General features: G+C 41.3%; 1 protein-coding gene across 2 annotated transcripts in view; it reads left to right on the plus strand.

Annotated features, from left to right (window-relative positions):
* The window catches only part of KCNIP2 (potassium voltage-gated channel interacting protein 2), a 170,782-nt gene that overhangs the window by 116,641 nt on the left and 36,630 nt on the right, over nucleotides 1-17,511 (plus strand). The gene's annotated exons all lie outside the window — the stretch shown is intronic.

Raw genomic sequence — 17,511 nt, forward strand, 5'->3', positions numbered from 1 at the left:
TGACCATGTGGCAAGAGAATTGTTACTATAAAGAGTAGAGTGGATGCCATTGTAGCAGGCCACAAACCCAAGAAAACAAGCATCTATATACCCAGCTTTCTCTTTTTTTCTACTTGGAGGAACAATTCTTGTTTTTAATCCTTTATTTTTATACATGTTTTGTAATTGGTGCAGGAAACAGGAAAGGGATTTAAAGCAAATTAGTGTCTAGGTTCCAAAATGAAACATTAATTCCAGGGAAACTTTTCTGCAGGTCAGGCACATCTCGATGTGAAGTATTCTTGCGTACAGCAGAAAAAAACAGAAAATATCGCGGGACATTTTCAAGAACAGCTGTTGCCTTTTTGAAATATTGTAGAAAGCGTAAATCCTCTGAGTAAAATGTGGATTGTAAAAGGGTTTTCTGTACCGTCTAGCAGCCAAAGGGTTAATAATATCTGAAAAGTGGTAATATTGTATTAAACACAGCCTGGGATCAAATGAAAGCAAATGCGGTGAATTGTTGATTAAAATGCGTAATAAGCGTGGCGGGACCCCGCGACCCTGGGGATTCGGATGATGACCCGGAGAACCCGGGGCAAACCCAGAGAGTTCCCGGGTATGAATATATCTTATATGTGTTTTCTTTTTTTTAGATTCATATCATCCAAATCTTCACATGTCCAAAAGAGGGATGCTTTAGTATTTCCGCTTATTGTACAGAGCTGTGGAATATGATAGCGCTACATAAACCAATTAATAACATGGTCAGGGGACAGAGTGTTGCGATTTGACTTCATAACCTATTGATAGCTGTTCATGTAACTGTTACAAATCATTGGGCACAATGTTGAAAAAGAGCCTCACATAGCTTTTTACATAACCGTGCAAAGAATATATTACGCCGCTGCGTTGGTCTTCTGTCCTCTCCCATCCCCCACCTTCTTGTGCGGAGATCTTCTTTATAAGCATAAATAATAGATGTGATTATGGGTCTGCTCTTGTCCAGATCTGCTTACAACAGTCTGCAGGGAAAGCATTGATGGAAACATTAGAATATTTAGTGGCTGCCTGTAGAATCCGGCGTTGAGTAAAATAAGCAAAAGAAAGAAATACATTAACTAAATAAAGCAAGGATGCCTCTTAAGTCTCAGGACTCAGGGACTTGCCATTGGGGCTGTGCACAGCTATAGGTCCCCGGCGAGCTGAATTTCCTTCTCTGTTGGCGCTGCTGTCTATCTGGTAACATTTATAGAAATTGTCAAGTGCTTTGCGATTCTCAGGCGTGTTCTTTAGTATCAAACAGGTGGTCATTTATTCAGTGGCCGCATCTGGTGTCTGTATTGAGATGCGTGAGAAAGCAGACATCTCTTAAAGGCACTGACTGGTGGAAGCCATCAGTGGCCATCTGAGGAAGACACCTCCAAGGTCCTGGAGGTTTATTTAAATTTCTGTCTTCTCCTATGTTGGCCTAATTAAATATATCATCTTCAAATAAAGACTCAACTATCTGTTGGGCGGCTACGGCTATATCCGTTTCTTAATTAAATGGCATCTGTCACCTATAGAATTCTACCATTGTTTGTCATCCTGAAGTTCTCCCCCTTCTCCTTCATCACCGTTACAAAGGCTGCCTGAACCAGCCAGCAACAATCAGCAACATAACAATTGGGGAGGGAAAAAGTAGTTTGTGCTAGTAATAGGTTGAGTTATTCTTTTTTACTCAGCTACAAACAGTACAGCCTGCTCGGAGTATACTATAGGAGATGTCTCAGAAGGTTTTACATGAAGGACAAAAGAGGGTTATTCACTAAAGGGGGAGTTGCCAGTAGAGTTTGAGGAGAGTTGTGTTTCAGCTACAATGCATTATGAAGGACCAATACGCTTCTGTTGCCAGCCCTGTAAAATGTATAGTTAAATCAGTAAAAATCCTTCAACCTCTTGCTCCACACTAAATTATGCATCAATTAGGGCCAGTTTAGCCCTTCTTGCTGAAGAAGCTTATAAGAGTTGGACCTTCATAATGAATAGTGAAGTGAGTCGGATCTCCAACTCTCCCTTTAGTGAGTATTGGACATACAATGGAAGTGTATAAAAAGCAATTTTGGGCATAGTTTGAAAAATGGTCATATCGTCACTGCAACCAGTGGAATGTCATGTTGTCTGGAACATTCCATTGGCTGCAATGACAATGTCACTCTCTTCTTCAGATCCTAGGACTCCCAAATCATACTGGTATCTCATCAAAATCCATCAAGGTTAAAGATCAGAACTAAGGCCAGACATTATAAGTGATACAAGATGAAACTGTGTGGGCAAACCATGCTAAAGCATTTACAGGGTTAATTGTATTGAAGCCTTCAGCGGTAAGTGTTACAAAGCATCTCTAGGAAGAAATTGGATTTAGGCTTGACACTGGTTGATCTTGTTCTTTTTCACATCAGACGCTTACGCGGCGTAATCATTGGAAGTCACTTTGGCTGGCTGTCACGGCACTCGATGGATAAAGTGAAGGTCATCATGATACGCGAAGGTTTTAATGGCTTTTTTCTTGGTGTGTCGTTCACAGCTGATATAACGCACTGCAGAGCGCCTATTATTTCCGCAAACAAGAAGACGGCTCGCTCTAACATCATTTATTTCTTGTCATTTCTGCTAATGTCTCATCATTTCTGCACTTGAAACAAATTTAACAAAGTATATAAAAGAGACCCATTGTTATCCGCTCATATGGGAAAGTATATAGCCTGTACCGTGGAAAGTGGGGAATAGTTTTAGTATTAGAAAACCCATAAAAATAGGTATTTAGGGCATCTCTAAAACTCCCATAACCTAATGCAATAACCAGGCTTGGCGTAGTGAGAAGAAGTGTCTGACATTCGGTATTTCCAGGAAGAGATACCTGAGTTTGTCCTGAGTTTGTGGAAGCGAGGTGGCAAACCAAGTAAAACTTGGCAATTTGAGCATTTTCTGAGGCTACTCATGCAAATAACAACCCTACCTTCATATAACACCCTCATTCCTACAAAAGCAGATAGGGGCTGGTTAGTGCTCCTTTCCGTTACACGGCCGCAAGCATGGCGGTGTTGAGGGATGTGTTATTCCAAGCATTGGGATACAATGCATGGTGAGGTTGGGGTAATTAAGTAAACAAGCGAGGGTCCTGGTTAGGGCTTTCTTCCTCCGTCCCCTGGGAGCGGAGTAGGTCCCTACTAATTGAAAAGAAGGTTTTGGGGACCTTCTTTAAATTTTGGCATTTTTGGCATTTTTTTACTGTTTGATTAACCCATGAATCTCCAGCCTCTGCGCTGTTCCTATGTGAGACACTCTGCAGAAATGCTTGACCTCACCCCATTTCATTTCATGGCATGTTAACTGGTTACGCAGGATAATGGGTTCCTGGCCTTGATGGTTCCCGGCAAGGTTTGGTTTCAAATCCTGGTGCCAGTAATTCCTGGGCTTCTAGTTTTTATGTAATTTACTCAGGTTTGCATGAAACTACAAATAATTCATCAATACCACCTACGCCATACAAACCACTGTTATGTGTCATTTTGCATTACTGATAATTTCCCAAAGCTAAAACCAGTGCTTGTGCCAACAAAATAACTACTTTATGTGTTTCCTCATCCAAAAACTGCTTTACTGCTCAATTAAACCCAAGATATAAAAATAGATTCACAAACACAAAAAACTAAACTCAGAAACATTACAAACATTTCCAGAAAATGCGATATAAATAATTGCGGATCACGTGTTACTGATCGAAGATGCGGTTTCTATTCCATGATGTAGAACATTTCATTTTCTTCCGTTACTGTTATACAAGAGCATCTTCGGTTACATCCTGATCCTTAATAAATAAAATAAAAATAACAGATTAACAATGCAAATAAATAACTCACTGCTTCAATCACCCCTGTAACGTTTGTGTGCGGGATACTGCAGCACCTGATCTGCCACCGGACCGGAGTGTCCGGCCGGCGGCCCACCGGGCATTTGCCAATCCAGGCCTCCTCGACTATAATACATTTTTAAGATCAGAATTCATTTTTATATTCCGCACTTTATATATAATTCTAGAGTTAATGGGGCGGTCGCGCCTTTTTTTCCGCAGTCCAAGCACTTTATCAACAAGAATCACTGACCTCTAACTTACCTGGGATCTATGTTAACCCTTACAGCTTCATATAATATAATATATTATAGTGTATAATATACATATAATATATAATATAATTATATAATAGTTTTCATTGAATTATTAGATTCTTCTTATTTTTTTTATTATTTTTTTTGTAGCAAGTTATATTATTATTATAGTTTTTTAGGGCCAAAGGGGGTTTTGGTTTAACTGTAAATGTTATCTGATCCTCCGGGGGTTAACCAAATAGCACAAGATGGAGCGCATGTACATGAGGGAGAAAACAAAAATACAACACAATAGTGCAATATGTATGTTCAAAAATATAAAATATAAAAATAAGTACCACTCACAAGTGGACTGCAAATGTGTGCTCGTCAAAAATTCCTATTTTCAGGTCTTTAGTGCTGCAGAAAAATAGAAGTGGACAAATGGTGCAATATCTTCAGTGATCGGATGTAAGTAAAACGAATTTACACTTACAATTGCGGTGGCACCACTCAAATAGAATAGTGCATATGCATATAAATCAAACTCCACCGGAATCTTGTAAAAAATGGTTTATTAGATCCCTCGACGCGTTTCGCCGATCGCACGTCGGCTTCTTCAGGAGTAGATTAAAATCAAATACAATAAAATATATAAACCTGGTTTATATATTTTATTGTATTTGATTTTAATCTACTCCTGAAGAAGCCGACGTGCGATCGGCGAAACGCGTCGAGGGATCTAATAAACCATTTTTTACAAGATTCCGGTGGAGTTTGATTTATATGCATATGCACTATTCTATTTGAGTGGTGCCACCGCAATTGTAAGTGTAAATTCGTTTTACTTACATCCGATCACTGAAGATATTGCACCATTTGTCCACTTCTATTTTTCTGCAGCACTAAAGACCTGAAAATAGGAATTTTTGACGAGCACACATTTGCAGTCCACTTGTGAGTGGTACTTATTTTTATATTTTATATTTTTGAACATACATATTGCACTATTGTGTTGTATTTTTGTTTTCTCCCTCATGTACATGCGCTCCATCTTGTGCTATTTGGTTGTCTCTACACTATAAGGAAGAGTGTTTTTGGAAGCTGCAGTCTTGAGGGAGGTATTACATTATATTGATTCACACACGTGTTATTTTGGGGTTTTTTCAGTTCCTCCGGGGGTTAAGTCATTAAACAATACGATTTAAAGAACATTTGCTAGAGTGGTCTATTTATTATTCAGTGTCTGCCTCTACAGCTGAGATAAGCGGGGTATAAATAGCACAGCGGCTATTTTTGGACACAGTGAATATGCTAATGCCTTTTTAATCTGCGTTTGGTCAATGTTAATAAAGTGAAATCGGTAATCTTTATGTAATGCAAGTTTCAGTCGCTTTACCGAAACAGAGGTTTGAGACAGATTGTTGTCTTCTTTCTAAGAACTTGAGTGTTGTGCTTTCATTCAGCGCATGAAAAATTCGAACACCGGTGTCCTAAGAAGCCAGGCCCCCCCCCCCAGGTCAGATGTCCATTGTCCCATTCAAAGAGGGGAACCATTGGAGTCTTCAAGACAGGTGGTGGGCAAAAGGTTGACCAACCTCCCCCCACCAACTAAATACCGTATTGGCTCGGATATAGGCCGCCCCCGTATATAGGCCGCACCCTAAAAGTTTGGTGCTTTTTTAAAGAAAAAGTTTTTTTTCTTTAAAAAAGCACCAAAAAAAACATGCTGCCACTGTCCTCCCCCCCGAGATACGCTGCCACTGTCCTCCCTCCCCGAGATACGCTGCCACTGTCCTCCCTCCCCGAGATATGCTGCCACTGTCCTCCCTCCCCGCGATACGCTGCCACTGTCCTCCCTCCCCGCGATACGCTGCCGCTGTCCTCCCTCCCCGCGATCCGCTGCGCTCCCTCCCCGAGATCCGCTGCCCTCCCTCCCCGAGATCCGCTGCCCTCCCTCCCCGAGATCCGCTGCCCTCCCTCCCCGAGATCCGCTGCCCTCCCTCCCCGCGATACGCTGCCGCTGTCCTCCCTCCCCGCGATACGCTGCCGCTGTCCTCCTCTGCCCCCCCTCCTCGACTTACCGGAGCAGACTCCCGGGTGTCTTCAGGGCCGGCGAGGGACATCTACGCAATACGCGTATGCAACTTCCGGTACCGTTACCGGAAGTTGCATTTGCGTATTGCGTAAATGTCTCCCGCCGGCCCCGCAAGACACCCGGGAGTCTGCTCCGGTAAGTCGGGGGTGGGCAGAGGTAAAACGCTTAGATAACCTCCCGTGCCGGCACCCCCCCCCCCCCGTGTGAAGTGCTGGCAGGGGAGGCTGTCTGAGCGTATCGGGGAGAAGGATGCAGGTCCCCTGCACCACTGCGGGGGATCTGTATCCTAACCCCGCTGCCTGCCCGGCGCCCGGGACTGCATGTCCCGGGCGTCGGGCGCTAGACCTCGAATATAGGCCGCACCCCCACTTTAAAAACTTAAAGTGGGGGAAAAAAGTGCGGCCTATATTCGAGCCAATACGGTAGATCTACAGGGACCCTACTCCACAGTGCACCCCTCACTCAGAGGCTCCAAACTACTTTTCTAAAGCTTCCTCCACTCACAGGTACCCGCTTGATCTTGGCCAAAACACAAAGAAGCCACCATCTTTAATAAATCTTATCTGTGAGGTGCAGTTAGTAGTTTGGAGACAATAGTTTAGCAGGGGACCCCATGCATTATAAACGTCAGGTCCCCCAGCACCTGTAGCCAACAGTTCTAGTGCTACCTACATTTAATGAGAGGTTTCCCTGAATTTGGTGAATATCATGAGGGCGAATATGGTTCCTTCATTGTCATGGGCAGGGAGTTGCATTGATAGATGGAAGATAGGGTCTTCTGGATACTCCTAGACTTAAATAAGTTTTATAACCCTTCCATACAAAAAGACATGTCTTAATTTTCAGTTGGGCTAATAGAAAAATATTTTTTTTTTCTTATTATATACCTGAAAGTTAATGGTAATGGGAAAGATACTCTGATAGATGAAGCTCCTGGTCATATGCATGATCCTCGTATTGTAAAGGCATATGGGAAGACATGATGCTTTATGGGTCCCTTGAGTAAGTTGACCCCATACACCATTCCACATAATGATTAGGGGGGGAAAGGGAGTTTTTCGGGGCTTTTTTGATAATTATGTAGCATTTAAAAGAAAAATTAACGCTGCTGGCCTCTTTTAGCCCCTCCTTTGCTAAATGAGGGGATTTCTTCCAGTTTAGATTCAAATGAATTAGAGCTAATTTCAGAACCAATGGAGAAAAACAATAAAGAGGACATTTAGGATCGCATTCTGAAGCCAGACTCTAACAAAGCATAAACGTTAAAAACCACAATGTGATTCATAAAGTCACAGCCCACTGCACTGCTCCGAACTGCCAGGAATTCAAGCCAATTGCAATGTGAAGGTTGGCAGCTTCCATTATTCCACTTGTTATGTAAAACGCGTTAGTACGAGTCCCTCTGGATGCGTTGTCGTGCAGAGTGAAGAACGGCTGAATCCGTTTATTTATATGACTCCGAATCTTGTTCTGATTTTTAGAAAGGTATTTTTGTCAATATTCGAGCGTTCCGAATTACCGAAGCAAAGTGACTTCCATAGATTTTGTTGTCGTGAGCGCCGCATTGTGTATGGATGTGTTTCACATTCAACATCACTTCCCATAGACCTTTCCAAAGCCCTGATGCTTTAGCAGCAAAAACAACTTCTGTATTATAAGTTTCTGTATTGCACATTCATAATTCAGATTTGATCAGGTTCTAATCTCTGCTCAGGTCAACCCAGAGCTAAGTAAGTCTCAGATACATAGTAACACTGAGTTATAAAAAAAACATGGGGCATGGGGAGACCTGAGTGGGGCTAGAATTCTATACATCAAATAAAGTTTAACATATATATATATATATATATATATATATATATATATATATATATATCAGAAACGCACTTTAAGGCCACGGCCGCAGGTTACATTCTCATGTAGCGTGTGGCTCGTCATGTCTGGAGTGGCAGATCGGGTGAGTGTGTGGCACTGTCAGCGGGCAGCTCAGCTGGCATTTTTCACATAGGGCAGCTGACCACTTAGGGTCAGATAGAAACCACAACCTGAGTACACCAAAATATCTCAATCTCGTTTTTTTTATTCTTTTTATTCCTCCCTATTAAAGTATCTCTCACCTGTTAAGTTGCTGGTTGTTGCCGGTTGGTGCAGGCAGCCTTTGTAAGGGTGGGTGAGTAGAATAAAAGGATAAGACATTTATTAGATAATGCCGGCTCTGCCAATTGTGCCAAATGACCCGTCTGGACCCGGTTGAACACATATCACATTAAACTCACTTTTCAACTTCATAACTCAAAAACAATAACACCGTAATGCCAACTAAAGGCAATTTTAATGAATGTATTTGGTTAAAATGCTGTGACGCCTACGGCTCTCTTTAAGATATTCCTCAGAGATTTTTACAGCATTGGTCACAAGTTCAAGCCCCGGTGTTTGTATTGCAGTCTTTAAAAAAACAAAATGCTGAAAAAATCTCCAATAAATACGTAATTTGTAATAATGTAATTTGTTCAACGAGTGAAACAGTTTCAATGCAAACAAAAAACCTGCTTCTTTCACCTTCTTCACTTAATTACCGTCAATTGATTTTTTTTTCTATGATCCTAACACCGTGTTTATTATATATTCTATTATTCTCTTGTATTTCACGCTCTAAAACATTAATCGTTATTGTTTAGGACATAGACCTTTCATTCGCTGGCTATATCATTTCAAGAACAGGCTACATCAACATTGATGGAACATCAGCAACATCCAAATAAGATAAATGAGATTATGGTACAGCGTAGAATAGCATACCATACAAGTTTTTTAACCCCTTAAGGACAATGGGCAGTCCCTAAACCCATTGAAAGCAATGCATTTTGAGCCCGTACATGTACAGGCTTTGTCATTAAGGGGTTAATGTTAATATTGATGCATTCAACCCACATGTAATTGCTGATAGGATATGACATTTATCAATAGTACAAAGATAAGTCGCAGTGGAAACAAAAAACTGTTGAAAGATATCCCGCTTAGATATTTTCTGGATAATTGATATCTTTTTGCTTTCACCAAGTCACAAAAATGTTGATTATGAGTGTCCAAGATCATCCGAGACATTTATCTTTATAAGGCTTGGCACGCGCCAGCAGTAAATATTCGTCAGAACATGACTAGCGGTGGAATTCTTACTCATTTATGGGATATAACTGACATTGTAGCCTTTTTAAAACGAATGTACAGAAACTTCCGTAAGAAGAACACTGAACATCTCCTTAGTGTCTACAGCATACCTGGGAACTTCTGGGCTCCGGCTACCCGGGACCCGGGCAGGACTGCCCACTGACGTCAAGGGGCGGTCTCATGACATCGGTGGGAATTCCCCCATTTCAAGGAAAAAAAGGTGAGGAGCGGGGCGTGCCAAGAGGATTCGGGTCTTGACCAGGAGAACCCGGAGAAGCGGTGCTTCACTCGGCAATCTCCGGGTCAAACCCGGAGAGTTCCCAGGTATGTTCAGCAGCCACCCATATTTTGTTGGCTGTGGGGCGAGAGATGTAGCAGTGGTTCCCAATATCTCATAATCTCTACCTCCTGCGCAATGTCGGAAATCGCTTTGCAAACCCTGGCCGTGGCAGAGCAATCCACCAGCCGAATACACTTTGCTTTGTTCTTAAGTGGATTGATTTTATATATATATATTTATATATATTTATATATATATATATATCTCTGCCAACTGTTTATCTGTGTCAGAAAACAGCTTGTGTCTCCAAAGCAAATCTCTGCGTGTTTATATTTGCACAATATGGCATGCGAAAGCCTACACAGTGGATTCCAAAACAAAAAGCTAAGTGAAGGCAACCTACGCTTCTTAATAACATCTGCTTTTAACCCTTAAAAGGGATAATTGGACAGCATTCCTCCGGAAGGATATAGAAATGTTGGCGGAAGTTCAGAGAAGGGCTACTAAAATGGTTTATGGATTACAAGATAAACCTTACCAGGGCAGGTTAAAGTATCTTAACCTATCTAGCCTGGAAGAAAGACGGGACAGGAGGGATATGATAGAAACATTTAAATACTTAAAGGGAATCAACAAGATAAAGGAAGTTTATTTAAAATGAGAAATACTACCACAACAAGAGGACATAGTCATAAGCTAGAGGGGCAAAGGTTTAATGGTAACATCAGAAAATATTACTTTACGGAAAGGGTAGTGGACGCATGGAATAGCCTTCCAGCAGTTTATACAGTAAAGGCATTTAAGCAAGCATGGGATAGGCATAAGGCCAAGCTAGATATAGGATAAGGGCAGGTACTAAAGGAAAGTACTCAGAGGTTGGGCAGACTGGATGGGCCTACTGGTTCTTATCTGCCGTCACTTTCTATGTTTCTTCGGATTACAGCGTTCTGTAGCTTTAAAAGTCACAATAATGTAACAGAAGAACGTATTTTACACGATTAATTGGTCAGTAATTCTTATTCTTCATTAATACTCAAGTTGATAACTAGCAATGGTCACAAAGTAACATTAAAGACCAACATTAAACATTAAAGTAACATTAAAGACCACATTAAACATTAAAGTAACATTAAAGACCACATTAAACATTAAAGTAACATTAAAGACCACATCCACTAAAAACAAGTCTCTCTCTGGGGACATTTGAACTGTGGAGAGTAAATGACGAAGCCGATACCAACTCCATATACCTAATTAATCGTTTAGACCATAACGAGGTGGACCAGTCACTGGTGGACCGTTGTCATGGAGCAGTAAGACTCGAGTCCCCGATGGTAGACAGCAATGACTGACACAAACTTACTAGATAATTAAATAAAGAGAGTATTATTGTGGCTTCTTAGGCAGGCAAACCACAAAACAGTAGGAAGAGAGGGCAACTTAGAAATGGTAACCTAGAAGGAGCGAGAGACAACTGAAACTCGAGGGGCAGATAGGGCCACTAAGACTGCATGTTGAAGGTCTTAAAGGAGGACGTTCTTAGGTGCAACTTAATTATATTGTGACCTTCCTTGTGGAGACGAGGCTTCACGGCATTTTCAGAAAGTGATATCAAGGATGAACGATATATTACATGAAGTATGTTCCAGAGATTGAAGGGCATCTTGGAAAAAAAATCAAGCAAATGCTTGAGAGACAAGTGGAGAGTTATAAGTCATGGGGAGAATATATAAATATTAAGTGGTAATGATGTCATAGCCTCCCACCCTTTCCAAAGGGGGGGGGGCGCAGATTTTATTCCTCCGATCTCATAATCACAAAAGATGCAGATAATAAAGAGCAATCTGGGATTCAGGGTCTGTGTATGAAGTGACCATGTCTGCCTGACCTGACATTTATTACATATTGGAATCTGGTACGTTAAAGATGATTCAGTATTATATAATTGCTACTAACGAAGGTTTAGTTACCAGATGTCCAAAGGAAGGTAGGAATAACGTTCTCGTGTTCACATGGCAACAGCATTTTGAATTCTATTGCTATGTGATATTTAACCTTTTCGACACAATGCCGGCCCTGTGTGCAGTTCATTTAACCTTTACCTATAACTTTCTATAAAAGTTTACAGATTGTAAAGTTGCTTATGTACCAAAAAGTCTTAACATATTAATGTTATTGTCAATTATAATTTGCACTCTAGAATCTGCTGGCGCTGTATGAATAACTGTACAAAGCAGAGGTGCTTTTTCAGTCCCCCGGAGAAAATCTTGTTTAACAATCACCATCTCCATAGATTTTCTTCTGTAATTTTTTGGGGGATCTGCTTGAAGTTTGAGAGTCTAAATATAACTGTAAGTAAAAGTGTCCCTCTGCTGAAAGCGACTATTTCATCTTTCGGAGACAAACACTTTAGAGTAGATATATCTGTACTATGGAAGATTGAGCATAATCGGTGCTGTGCTTGGTTCAGAGACGCTATGTGGAGAGCGGCTTCTTATCACTGTGAACGAATACATTTTAATGAGAATGCAGGGAGGCAAAGTCTGGTTATTGCAGAAAGCAGTTTGGTTTCTTTTCAAAGTCTGCCCTCTAGTGGACGGTTCGTTAAAAGCACGCATCTCCAAGTAACGCAGGCACAATTTATGGTATCCGCCATTACTTTACTGGTAGCCATTTATGACACGTAGTCTTCCATTTAATATCACGCCATTTTTGCGGTTTTTTTTAAATATACACTGATAGATGCTCCATAGAAGCAGATTTTTTTGATGTATAGAAGGGTACATGTATATCGCCACACTCTCTGCTCGTTTCGCCTCGCACTCCTATGCAAAGTTCATGAGTTTGGGGCTATCCCTGCCCACCAGACCTACCCACAAACAGGTAGCCAGGGCCCCAGGTAGCCGGGGCCTAGGAGTTCCCAGGTATGCCCACCTGGCAGTTGCTTGGTGCTCCAGATGGCAGGTGTGGGCCGGGGCAGTACGCTTGGATGTTAATTTGTCCAAATATGACACGAGGGCAGGTAGTACGACAGGGTAGGGAGCTGTTTAGTAAAATTAAAATTGGTAAATTTAAAATATTTAAGCTGCATCCCCTCGGTACATTCACAGCCGCATTATAATTTACTAAAACCTTAATATGGCAGAAGCGTTACTATAGATATACATTTTCCATGAAAAAAACATTGCTTTGCATTTACATAACTGGGCAATATTGTTGAATTACCAGCATATATGATCTTTTATGACATCATTATCAGATTCTAATTTCTATGGTCTTTATGTGTGTCTTTGGTTAAAAATATCTACGGGGATGGAATCTTCCGCGGCAGAAGTTCTCACTTGTAATCGATTACTCAGACACCCTTCGTTCAACGTGCAAAATAATTCCTTACAAGTCTTCCAATTAAACGCGGTAAACATCGCAGGCCGATGCCGATAACAAAAGCGCCGTCTGAATTCTGTTAGCTGATCCCTAAAGTGAAGTTCTGTGTCTTCCAGGAAATTATCGTTTCGCAAATAAGTGATGACTCTGAAATTAAAACGGAACTTTAAATGCTTCGTCCCTCAAGGTCTTTATCTCTTTGGGCTTCTTCTGAGCCTCCAAACCGCCCCAGTGTCTATTCACTAAAGGGAGAGTTTGATTTCGACTCCCTCTCTTCACTATTCATTATAAAGGACCAACGCTAGCAGGTTTCTCCAACAAGAAGGTCTGAGCTGGCCCTGTATAATGCATAATTCAATGGGTGAGGAGACTTTGAAGGAATGGCACTGATTCAGCAATACATTATCCAGGGCCAGCTAAATCCTTAATGCTAGGGAAGCTTGCAACCGTTGGCCCTTCATAATGAACCTACCTGGGAACTCACCAGGTGCTTCTCCGGGTCAACACCCAAACCTTAATCAGTCTTGGCTTTGATATGCCTATCTAATGCTTGTTTGCATTTCCTAACTGTATTAGCTCCTGCCACTCCTGCTGGGAAGCTGTTCCACTTATCTACCACCCTCTAAATAAAACTTCCTTACATTTCATGCCTTAAAATGATCGATAATTGGATGTGAAGGCTGGTAGGTAAGGAACCTAAAACCCTACATTTGTGTAGAGATGTGCCAAATTGTGAATACAACCTGGCCCATCCTGACTATAGGAACAGCACTGATGGGTTTCTCCAAGGTGGTCCCTTAAACTGAATACCTCTAAGATAATTATACCAGTAAACAATGATACACAAAAGGTGACGGCAGATAAAAGCCACTCTGCACATCCGCTGGGAGGCTGTTCCGCTTATCTACCACCCTCTGCATAAACAAAATACACATTCTGTAGCAGAAATGTGATTTCATATTAATGCACCCCTAATAGCACACACAGAAAGAGATGACATCACAAGGAAATTAGCCAAGGACTTGTTGACAGAAAGTGCTTTCCACTAATTATTTGTGGTCACGGCTACATTTGTAGCTGAAATCAACAGCTAAATGCCATTTTCCTCTAAGAGCTGTTTTGCTCCGTAATGGTTTTATGACATTCAAAGGAACTTATCGTTTTAACCCTTTGGCCAGGAAGAGCGATTCAAAACCGTACATCAGGCAACAGGTCTCTTGGCATGTGATGGGTTAAGGTTGTCTCTGATGTCATATCACTAAATCATTTCCATGAGAGGTTTGTGATGCGCCTTTAATAACACGACGCAGGAAAAATAAGATAGGTTTAAATGCCATGACGTATTTTATTAAAAATGGATTGGTTTTTAATTCAATTGCTCACTGTCAGGAACCTGCGGTGAGTATGGCATTTATGATGTCATCACTAGGCTATTAAGGCCATTATCTAAATGTCAGACTGCAGAAGGGAGCTATATGCATGTGTATTTTTATCATATTACATTTTAACTTGTAGATTTCTTTATAGTAAACCCATCCTGTGGACGAAAGTGTACGTTAATCGGTATAAAACGCGTGTTCAGCCGATATCATACGCCTCCTACCACCAGGCGCCGTGCAGCTGAATCCATAGTTCCCTCAGGGTTATCATTTACTTTTTTTTATCTTTGTAACTTGTATTTTATCTGGAACAAGAATTAGGACACAGAGCGAAGGGGCTTCATGTGTGCCCTAAATTAAAACTACCAAAAATATATACTTTTTTTTCACTTAATTTCTGCCCATTTTTATTCCTGATTCAAGCCTTAACTAGTCCTTGGTCTCATCTTAAATTTAGGTTAGCTTTATGCTTAGTCCATGCATGTTTAAAGTCCCTCAATGTGTTAACCTCTGCCACTTGAAAGCTGTTCCACTTATCCACCACCCTCTCAGTAAGGAAAAACTTCCATCCTGAAATTTGAGTTCATATCGGTCCCAAATCGATGTATGGGGCACCCGTGCATCAGATTACAACACCTTAAGAAGTCAGTTGGCTATCGCATTGGGAGCACGGTACCCAAATACAGACAATGCCAGTATACTCAAGATTATTAGAGGATATAAAACAAAAAGAGAATAAAGGAATCATGCAAATAATAGACTGAACAATGTTATACATTGTTGCAAGCCAAGGCAACATTGTTTTATTATTATTATTTGTTTCATTATTATGATTATTATTATTATATTTATTATTATTATATTTTATTGCAACATCTATACTTTCTGGGTCTGCTCACCAAGTTTTGACATTTAGTACCATTATCGGCCACATTCACCCAATTCCCATGTCAGAAGACAAAGCAAATCCACAGTCCCAAGGCATGAGGACTTCTTTAGCTAGTCTAAATAAAAGTCATAGGGAACTACTGTTCTCCCGGCTGTAACCCCACTGCATGTTATTACATCGTTCTATATAAAAGGTGCTGATGCCTTTTTTTTCCCCAGCACTTGAGAAATGAGCTAATTTAAACACTGTTGGATAGATAGAGCTGCGAGGGAGAAATCAGTTGTTTGACCAGTTTTGCATAACACTGACAGCAGAGCCCGAGCAGGGAGGAGTGGAGCTCACACAAGACAAAGCAGGCAACTCTAGGGAAACAGAAGCCACATACTGGGCTCTTTAATGAGTGACTGCGCTTCGGCTACTTGAGATCTCCAGCGTGAGAAGCAGTTGTGGATGAAGTTCTGTAGCTGCACAGAAGCACATAATAGCTTGAAAGCTGCTTTTAGTAAGTTGCGGTGGTGAGGAGGTGCTGGTAGGACCTTCATCCTGCAATCACTCTGGACGTTTTGAGGTCCCAAGGATGTTTTCCAGACCACTCAGGAGCCAATGGAAAGAAAACATTTGATGAGCCTAGAACATGATATGGTATGAGGTGCTTTACAAAGGACAAGATATTTCAGCGGAATAAGAAAAATAAGGACAATCCACTGATTGCAGTAATAAGGAGATGCGGAAGATCATAAGAGATATTTGGAGCACAGAGGATTGCTTGCAAGGTTTTAGAGATTTATAGGCTGTACAACATGCTACAGGTGAGCAGCCTCAGGTCACAGCCTTTCGCAGGTGGCAGAGGAAAGAGTGGTACTCAGCAGAAGAACATCCTAACTGTCCATTAAGATCTCAGGCTGGGTATCCAAGGAGCTCAGGAATGTGAATGAAAAGATAAAAGGAACTGATCATTGATAAAAAAGTGAGAAGATTCCAAAAATCTCACTGGGAACAGTAGATCCATCCAGCAGCTCCTGATTACTCAAGGTGCAACTTGCGGCTGGACATTTAATAACATAGGATGTGGGGTGCATGTTGAAGGAGGCTGTGCGGAACCCTGGGTAAGGGGATCGCATTCCTGCAAGTATCTCCACTTACAAGCTGCACACCGCTGGACAGCGCATGGTGAAGCACAAGGTGCTGGTGACCACTCTGCACCCTCAGGTGTCTGCCCAGAATGATACTTGAGGAGGTGTGGCAGTCAGAGGGGGTCCAAACTCTGGGCATTGTCTTCTTGGTCTTCAGCTCACTTAAATTATTGCACATTCTTGGGATTATTGACTTCTCCGAGGAAGGTAAGATCTGAAGGATCTAATGCGGTGGGAGTTAGTATCAGTACAGTCTAAGGCAATGCATTTGGGCTTCACAGCATATTGTTATGCCGGCTCTTTGTAAATTGTAGATTAAGGAATCTGAGTTTGGGTTAGAATAGCGTTCTAGCCTTCGTCCTGTGTCGGTGACCCTCACAAACAAACCATCGGTTATTTGCGTTGTTGCCCTTGGCAAAGGCTTTCCATCGTTTAAAAGGAATGTTGAAACGTTAGAAGAGACAGGTGTCAGCTAAAGTTCTGTGCTAGAACCTCTGTAGCGTAATGCTAGACTGTATTGTGATCTCTCATGCTTAGTCCATGCATGTTTAAAGTCCCTCAATGTGTTAACCTCTGCCACTTGAAAGCTGTTCCACTTATCCACCACCCTCTCAGTAAGGAAAAACTTCCATCCTGAAATTTGAGTTCATATCGGTCCCAAATCGATGTATGGGGCACCCGTGCATCAGATTACAACACCTTAAGAAGTCAGTTGGCTATCGCATTGGGAGCACGGTACCCAAATACAGACAATGCCAGTATACTCAAGATTATTAGAGGATATAAAACAAAAAGAGAATAAAGGAATCATGCAAATAATAGACTGAACAATGTTATACATTGTTGCAAGCCAAGGCAACATTGTTTTATTATTATTATTTGTTTCATTATTATGATTATTATTATTATATTTATTATTATTATATTTTATTGCAACATCTATACTTTCTGGGTCTGCTCACCAAGTTTTGACATTTAGTACCATTATCGGCCACATTCACCCAATTCCCATGTCAGAAGACAAAGCAAATCCACAGTCCCAAGGCATGAGGACTTCTTTAGCTAGTCTA

This window comes from Spea bombifrons, chromosome 11, assembly GCF_027358695.1.
Source record: "Spea bombifrons isolate aSpeBom1 chromosome 11, aSpeBom1.2.pri, whole genome shotgun sequence".
Lineage (NCBI taxonomy): Eukaryota > Metazoa > Chordata > Amphibia > Anura > Pelobatidae > Spea > Spea bombifrons.